Here is a 9710-nt window from a genome sequence, read left to right on the forward strand (position 1 = left end):
ATAAACAAAATAAGTCTTTTTGGAACATGGACATTTATAATATACGTCTAAAAAGGTAAACACTTAAGTCTTTTCATTTGTTTAAAATTTATGAACTGTTAAAAAATGTGTGTTTTAAATCATCAATACCAAACAACTTCAAAGTATTGTGGACTTTTATTGAGACTTCCTATTTTTCTCAACAAAAAGAGTTTTTAATTACCAGTAAATAAAACTAAATATAAATATGAATGATTATTAGTTAGCTTACATAATGAATTACAAACTTCATCAATGGAGAAAACCATGCCTGGATAAATCGCTTACGACCATTTAAGAAACACACATTCTGAAAAAAAATAAATCATTTTATTCATTTCAAAATGCGTCATTATAATGATATAGATATGGATGTTTAGTAGGACAATATCGATACAAATATGAAAAGATATCTCGTTTCAAAATAAGTTTATATGTTTTGTGTTTTCTGAAATATCATTTAAGGTATAGTTCATAATTTCGATAGCTATTATTTACAAGAGCATCAACAGAAAAATCATAATTTGACATTTTTTGTAAAAGAATACTATCAACACAAAAACAAGAAGTCCTACCCCAAACCAGTCCCGAAACTTTGCTGCTGCCTCAGAAGTACCGACAGAGGAAAATATCTGTTCATTGTACCATATTCTGTTGATATGTCGTTGAATGCATGGATGACCAATAACTTCTATCATATTGTGTTCATATGCACATGTCATTGGCGAAACATGTATTCCCCATACTTCATCCTTCTTTTCCATCAGCGACATAGCATCATATTCAATCTCGTCATACAATGAGCTCTGCATATGAACTACTCTTACCTCAAATAATCTAATAGGAGAACAAGAAAAGATTAACATATCCTTTCAAATGTTTTTTCTTATGGGGGTCAGATGTCGATATCTTTGCTGGTGGACTCTATTTCTCTAATGGTATCACAAGCCCTTTAGCAATTACGTTAGCAAAAAAATGTATTGTTTGACTCATACTTATTTTACAAATACATATTAGGTTTTGCAATTTTAAATATTTTGTTCCAAGCATTACGGAAGAGGCATTGATGTTTAAATGCGCATCTGCTGCCTTTTGCCACTCAATACTGACATTAGCATGAAGGATTTGTTCACAAAAAGTTTAAATTCAAGTTTCCTGATTCCAAGAAGTTTTCCAGAAAGTACTGTAAATTATATTATATATTATATCAATACACTAAATAAATAAATGAATTGGAATACGTTAAAGTAATAAAAAATCAAGAGAATTTCCGAACGCAATTTGGTTCCGATTAATATCTATCACACTTTGTGCATGCCGACTCCACGCGGCCGTCACGTGATTTTACTATTTTTAGAATAATTGCATATATAGTAACCAAATGCACTTGATTCAATCTTTACTAATTATGGAACATTTTTGACCTGGCCGTCATTAATGTCCTATAATCAGAAACTATGCAGCTTTCACCTGATTCTCTATTTATAGAAAAAATGTCAGAGTAACCTGTCCATATGACCTTGATTGATTCTTATCATGTTATTTATATGGAGCGCCTAAATAAATATCTTATTAACAGAATTTGTAGTGTCAGATGTTATATTAATTTATTTATGGCATCTTAAACTGTAAATGCATACTATACGCTTTAATACCCCAATATAAAAAAATGAGGCTAATAGGGTGGTTAAGTTTAAAGAAATTTAAAGAGAGTAATTAAACAAAAATAAAGAATACAGACCAATGACATGATAATGGGACGAATACAGAAATTCATGTTACCGGAGTAGAAATGATTATCTCTCAATAATAAAGATATCCACCAGAAAACAAAAAAAAAGAAAATATTTAAAATATTTAACGTGAGCTACATACTGCTGACATGGCACATGCAGATGTATGCAGATAGGGAATCAATCCATGACAAGAAATCAGATCATGAACACGGGGCATATATCTCACATCACAGCGATACGCTTTAATTGTGTTCTTCATTTCAAAATCACAACAAGGCCTTTAACAAAGAGCAAAAACTATCACAACACTGCAAGTTTAAGATGGTTTTTAGCAAAGGTTTCAGCCGATTATTTTTGGGGGAAAATGACGTTTACTGAGAATCAATCCGTGGAGTAATGTCAATAAATGAAAACGGTATAGAAATTATACGTAACTATACCCTCACATGTGCATGTTTAAGAATGTGGGACACGGTTCATTAAAATACCTGTGACTGGGATTTACCATCATAAACCTTACCATTGGACAGCACTATGTGGAACTAGGGGAGACACATTATACATCAAACATCATGAAATTGAATATTTTGTCCAGAACTATACGACTGAAAATTATGACAGATCCGAATTTTATTCAGATTGTACTATTAAGAAACCGAAGTTTTTTTTATGATTTATTTAAATAAACTAATTAAATCAGCTGCAGCATTAATGTTTTATGTAGACCTGCATTGCATAAAACAATGGAAATAACATTGTATATTGATATAAACGATCAAACTTGTAAATATACTAAATAAATAAATGATTTTGAAAATACGTTGAAGGTATAAAAAGTCCTGAGAATTCCGAATGCAATAAGGTTCTATCCGGACACTCTGGTTCTAAACCCTGGTTCCATCTGGGTTGTTTGGTTCTGAACCTTGGTTCTTTGGTTCGAAACCATGGTAACTGGTTCAAAATCCGGGTTGTTTGGTTATAGCAAACCGAATTCCTGGTTCCATCTGGGTTCTTTTCTAGATTATTCTAATGTGCCCGTTGAACTTGAAGAAGATAACCACAAGTATCCGAATAAAAAGGTAAAGTAGGTCAAAGACGCTAAAATTGTTTTATAACATTAAACATTTAAGGATCGACGGTTAAAGAAGCTGTAAGGTATTTATTTTAAACCAGATAAAAATAAAGCATCGTTTAGATTTTAAAAATATATCGAAATGGTTCATGATATCGAACATTATTTTATTTAATTCAGTCGTTCTGTTTTTATTTATTTCCTTTAATATTTCTAGACGTTTTAAAACAACAAAATCGTTCAATTGGCCAACGATATATGCATCTAGCCACTTCACCAGTTGACGACTTGCATATATATTTAAATGCACATTTAAAGTTCGAATGCATTTTATTTAATAGCTGCTTTGTAATAATATCAGATTTGATAGATATACGTGTGAAGTATATAATATGTAACAAATCGTGTTGTTCAAAACGGAATCTTAAAAGACATATAAAAAGAAAGTGATGATCAATTTAAGTTTAATTGAAAAAATAAGTTATAAAATATAACAAAAATGTATATGTACAATAAATTTGTCAAATTTGATACTACTTGTGAAATTAAGGCATGCATATAATCATTATAGGCCAAAAAGAATCAAATCAAAATGAAGATTGAATATTTTTATAATAAAATTGTGTGTGTATGTGTTAATGACAGTGCTGGTGGAATGCGTAGCACCAGCACACTAGTCAGAACTTCTGTGTTGGTACCATAGTAAAGGAACATAAACTGCGGAGTTACTCTAGTCCGTTCGTCCCGAACGTAAAAAAAAAAGGGTTCCGCTGTTTTAACTTTTAACCTCAACCAAATACTACAAAACTTATACACAAAATAAAAAGAAGATGTGTCATGAGTGCCAATAAGAACACTCCACAAAAGACTAAATGATACAGAAATTAACAGCTATAAGTCACCCTACGGCATTCGACAATGAGCAAAGTCCGTACCGCATAGTCAGTTATAAAAAGCACCGAGAAAAGAAACGGACAAATTATGTACAAAAAATGAACAAAAACAAATATGTAACACATAAACAAACGACAATTCATGAATTAGAGTCTCCTGACTTGGGACAGGTACATACAAACAGAATGCGGCGGATTAAACATGCTAGGAGGATCCCCACCCTTCACCTCATGTGGCATGAGTGCCAAAGAAGAACTCTCCACAAGAGACCAGGAAACACAGAAATTAACAACTATATGTCACCATACGGCTTTCAACAATGAGCAAATAGGTATAGAAGATGTTGTATGAGTGCCAATGAGACAAATCTCTATATCTAAATAACAATTTATAAAAGTAAACCATTATAGGGTCAATGTACGGCCTTCATACGGAGCCTTGGCTCTCACCGAACCACAAGCTATAAAGGGCCCAAAAACTACTAGTGTAAAACAATTCAATGGAGAAAACCAACGGTCTTATCTAAATAAAAAAACGAGTAACGAGAAAAACGTATAAATTTCACAAACAAACCATAACTACTGTACATCAGATTCCTGACTTAGGACAGGTGCAAACATTTACAGCCGTATGAAACATTATTATAACATCACAACATAGAAAAAAACACGATAAAACGAAATTCAAACGAGGAAAGCAATGGACAAATGTATAGGCCACTGACCTGCGACTGGCACATGCATACTAAATAGGGCGGGGTTGAACATGTTAGCGTGGTCTTCACCATCTCCCTAACCTGGGACAATTGTTATTTCCACATACAAAAAAATGAATTTGAAACTTGGTAGCGTCACTTTTACCCTTCAACGAGTTATCATGTTCCTTTAAAAACATAGAAAATGCTGAATTTGCGTTTTCGTTCTTTTAAATAAGTTTGACTCAATCAAATTTTATAAACCTTATACGTAATGCGTATTACCCCATAACACAGCTCTATCAAGTTCGATATTGGGTGGTGTTACTGTTCAAGAGTTATTAGATATAAGAAGTTGGTACTAGTACTAATGATACAGATATCAACACGTAGACTAAAGATAGGAAAGATCATGCTTAATCTGTTGTTTCTGTTCTTTAACTTTAGTTTGCCTCAACCAAATGTTTTGAAACTTATACACAATGCTTATGGTCACTTAACAGTCAAAATTACGTGAATCCTGTTTCTATATGTGGAGTTTACTTGTGTTTTCTTTTCACAATCAGGGGGGGCATATGTGGCCCATAGACATATTGTACATTTATTTCAGTAAACGGTTGATTTACTTCCTTTGGCCTCTACTTCTATTAAAATTAACTTGCATATTTTTTTTAGGATTGCGGTGCAGTTTGATAACAGACAGTGACCAGCATAAAAAAGTGTTTCATTAGATTGAGCTCTTTGTCTAAGTGTACTTTAAAGGTTCTTCGCACTGAGTTCAGTTTATTGATATGCGTATACCTTCATGTGATTTTTAAGATGCTTAAACAGACTATCCATATCAACATGTCCATCAAATGAAATCCAAGGTAAAATGATTGAACCATTTTGAATTATCAATCTATCACAACTTGCAGTACATGGTGCTACTAGAGCAGTAAATATTCTTTCTAATTTTCACAGCAATAAAAAGATTTAGTTTTCATTTGATCAAAACATTCTTCATATCAAAAATTGAGAATGGAAATGTGAAATGTGTTTAAGAGACAGTACCATGACAAAAAAGCAAAAAGCAGTCAAAGGTTACCAATGGGTTTTTAACAAAGTGAGAAAATCCCTCGCCCGGCGGCGGACTTCAGATGGCCCCTTAACAAAATGTGTACAGTCTAGTTCAAACTCCAATACATAAAACCGATCTTACAATTAAAAATATACAAATATATCTAAATATTTAATATCGATATAAAAATATTAGATATGAGTGCAATCAGACGATTCTCCATATACTTCAAACAGAATATACAAGTTGTACAATGAGGGCAAAGGTCAAGATCATATAAAGTTTCTCGTGCCACAAGACTCACCATCTTATGACAATACATCTTCATGCTACATATTCAGAAGCAAGGTCAATTTAGAATTATACTTCCTGGTCAGGGTAATATACAAAGGAACACACTGTATCATGATGATACACCCACACTGCATAGGTCAAGAGTCAAAAAGTCATAGTCTGGTCAAGAGTTCCATGCCAAAAAAAAAACAACCACTAAGCAGTCCTGCACGAAATTTCATAACGTATCAATGTCTAATGGCATGATGCACTACACATGCCGAATACAGCAAACATAGGTCAGGGACAGAAACGGAAGACATGTATCTAAACTCAATAGAACAGTACTTGTATTTCAGGTCACTATATTACAACTGCTTCAACATAGAACATAAACCTCGCAACAATTCAAAGTTAAACCGTCTTTCACAAAAGATGGAGCAGGATTTTTTGCAACGATTACCTTACCACTGTTAATCGAAAATCGGATCTTAAAACTAGGGTTCACCATTAATTTCTAACCTTACCATGTGATATCACTATGGTAAACTGATAGAAACATGCAGTCATGAAATTGAATATTTGCAATAGTACGACGAGAACAATACAAGACAGAGTAAGAAACAAATGAAAGCAAATGAAAGTAATTATACATACGAACTTTTTATCACAATGCACAAACTAGGAACCGTAGTTTTCATTCATTTTATTCATTTAAAATGTACGCTCTCGTTAAACAATGGAAATTAACGCTGTATATTTATATAAACGATCAATCTTGTAAATTAGAAATAAATTGTACAAATAATGCATAATTTAAGTGATAGCTGTTGAAGATAAATTTAACATAACCTGTAAGTAGCTAAATCTGAGTGGTTACTTTCATTACATTTACGTTTGAAGTCTTTTTAGTTTGTTTCAATTGCACAGTCCTCTGATAATGCATTTACTGGTCAACTGTGTGTCATTCAAATTCCCAAAGCAAATGCTAGTAGAGTACCTAATATTTTCATGAACGGAATAGTTAATACAAAATCTAAAATGAACTTATGCTAAAGGGACAAATGGTAAACACTATAGTGTTTGTTTATAATTCACATCCACCACTTTGATTTCTTGTGATTTGGACTCATTTTTTCTTGAAAAAAAGTACAGTGGCGTCTAAAAACGTGAACAAGGTGTAATACAGGGTTATCTGATAACATATATGAAGCAAAATTAATTGGAAGTTCGTCAGTTCGAAAATAGTGCATTTTTAACAAAAGCTTCAAAGGCAATTTGAAGGTTCCGCATTGATAACTTCATATGAATGAACGTGTACAATGTATTTTTTTTACTTTAAATAATTCAAACTGAAGTCACGTTTTAAATCTGATATATTGACTGGCTCTTTTCAGCTTTTTAAAGTTTATTGCCTCGGAATGTCTATTAGAAAATATAAAATATAAGGTAATTATACCCGGTATCTATATTGTATATAAAAAAAAATGCAGATAGGCGACTTGGACGCATTTAATTTGATAGTTGTAAAGATATATTGAGGGTAATGTTATAGTTATACATTCGAAAACATTTTAACAACCTTGAATGGTCTAGGAGTTCTTTGTAGAGTTGCCTGTCCTTTGCTGATGTTGCTTTGTTCGCCATATTTTTCAGTATACTACTAGCCATCACCGCTGTTACTGTAATTCAAATACATTCTATATCGTATTACATGTTATATAACATTATATCACACCAAAAACATTGTGTTTAAAGATTAATGTTATATTTCAATTGCTTTTCGTGGTAACCTACATGATAGTTTTTCTATATTGAACAAATGCCACATGTGATGATAAAAAATTAAGCACATGCAAATGCTGCATAGTGTAAGGATGCGTTGATATCAAAACTATAATACTGAATTTGACCTAAAAAGGTTATTTCATTTAGAGGATCTTTCGATTGTTTTTCTTATTTCCCTATCTGTCTTTTATTTATTTATTCATATGATAATAAAAAAGCTCCCATCTAATTTCTGTTAAAAAGTAAAATCACAAAAGTACTGAGCTCCGAGGAAAATTCAAATTGGAAAGTCCCTTATGAAACGGCAAAATAAAACGGTAAAATACACAAAAGAAATGGACAACAACTGTCATATTCCTGACTTCGTACAGACATTTTCAAATGTAGAAGATGGTGGATTGAACCTGGTTTTAAAGCGATAAACCTCACATTTGTATGACAGTCGCATTATATATTAATAACGATGCGAGAACAAAAGAGACATACTAGGTAAAATTATAAAAATAGACAGCAATCATTACTGTTTCACAATCGCAATCATAACCAAAACAAACAACTATTTAACTAAGAAGCTGCAAACATGTTCTTACCATTTGTCTGTGGAAAAGAAGAGGACAATAAAGTCTGTATCATTAAAGTACAAACTAGATTGAATAAATGCAAAACAATACTTTGTACATGAACTTGTCTTTTACATCGATTTCTATTTACTGTTCATCAATATATTTTTTGCTAATTCATATATCGGAAGTGAGAAAAAAACCAGCGCGTGTAACAAATGTCATATTGCTTATCACTAAACAAGGACCTCTACACTGGTTGTTTTCTGTTTTCTGATTTCATCTTGGTTTTAGTTTTTTAAATTTAAGTCTATAAATTCATCAAAACATTTGTAACATTCTGGAACGGTAAAGAGCTTAACCTATTTTCTTTTGTTTTGTTAACCAAATTAGCATTTTTGTATTGCTTAAGAACCTAAATGGAAACCTTATGCTATTTTGTTTAATAATGAATTGATTTTGTACCATACCCAACATGAACTGTAGAACCTGATGTTCAGATGTTGTCGTTTGGTGATGTGGTTCATAAGTGTTTCTCGTTTGTTTCTCGTTTTTATATAGATTTGACCGTTGGTTTTTACATTCGCATGATTTTACACTAGTAATTTGTTTGGGCTCTTTATGTATTGTGTTTTGGTTTTCGGTGTAAGCCAATGGTCACTTTAAAGACTGTACTTTGACCTTTAATGGTTTACTCATACCACATATTCTTATATATATTTAAAGAATACGAACATATAACTTACGTAATTGGTTTTTGCACTTTGACCAAAACACTCCTGCTATTTCTACCCTGTTTGTGAACAAAGCCCATGCCAACAGATCATGAAAATAACCTGCAATATTGTTGAGTAAATTCAAAACGATATAAGTAAATACCTGCAAAATTGATAAACACTGGTGACTTTAATCGTATCTATGAAATTAAGATAAGTCTGAAGATCTTTTATTATTATATTCACTGACAAAATTGAACTTATCCTTTACTAAAAACACAATGATCATCGCCATATTTGAGAGTGCTGAGAAATGGACTGATAATACACGCGGAGATGAAACGTCCACAACAGTAATAGAGCAAGAATTATTGTTCTTCTTCAATATCGTAAATGGGATAACACCTTATAAGTTCCAGACAGGATTACTGACAATACATATATTCATGTCGAGTCAAGTCTGTAAAATGCCACGACTTGGAATATCTGTCATTTTACTGTTAAATAAATGCAGTAAAATAACACATATTCCATGTCGTGGCATTTTACAGACTTATTTTGCTTACTTTTAAGGTTAACAATGCGATTAATTTCGAATTTGAACGGTTTAAAATTTATGTCACTGATTAGTCTCATGTAGACGAAAATTTAATGCTCGTCTTGTGCATCGTATTAAATACTTGTTAAATTGATGAGTTTTAAAAAATAATAAAATTTTCAGTTTATGAACTTTGTAAATAAAATGCTATTTAAATTATACATGCTTATATGTTCAGAGTTTTTTTTGTATCTTTGAAATACTGTCTTATCTTATACAACTTAATCTTGTATATGTATATTCAGTAGTGCTTAATTAATAAACTATGTACGAAAACCGAAAAAGATCATTCATAATTCAA

The 9710-nt window shown here is 31.9% G+C and overlaps 1 long non-coding RNA gene across 1 annotated transcript; it reads right to left on the reverse strand.

Annotated features, from left to right (window-relative positions):
* Positions 1-740: 740 nt before the first annotated feature.
* Positions 741-8933, reverse strand: LOC134723589 (uncharacterized). The gene is made up of 3 exons (XR_010108124.1): positions 8842-8933; positions 7330-7429; positions 741-855 (listed from the first exon to the last, which is right to left on the reverse strand). It is a non-coding gene; the product is annotated as an uncharacterized LOC134723589 (long non-coding RNA).
* Positions 8934-9710: the final 777 nt, after the last annotated feature.

This window comes from Mytilus trossulus, chromosome 6, assembly GCF_036588685.1.
Source record: "Mytilus trossulus isolate FHL-02 chromosome 6, PNRI_Mtr1.1.1.hap1, whole genome shotgun sequence".
NCBI lineage: Eukaryota > Metazoa > Mollusca > Bivalvia > Mytilida > Mytilidae > Mytilus > Mytilus trossulus.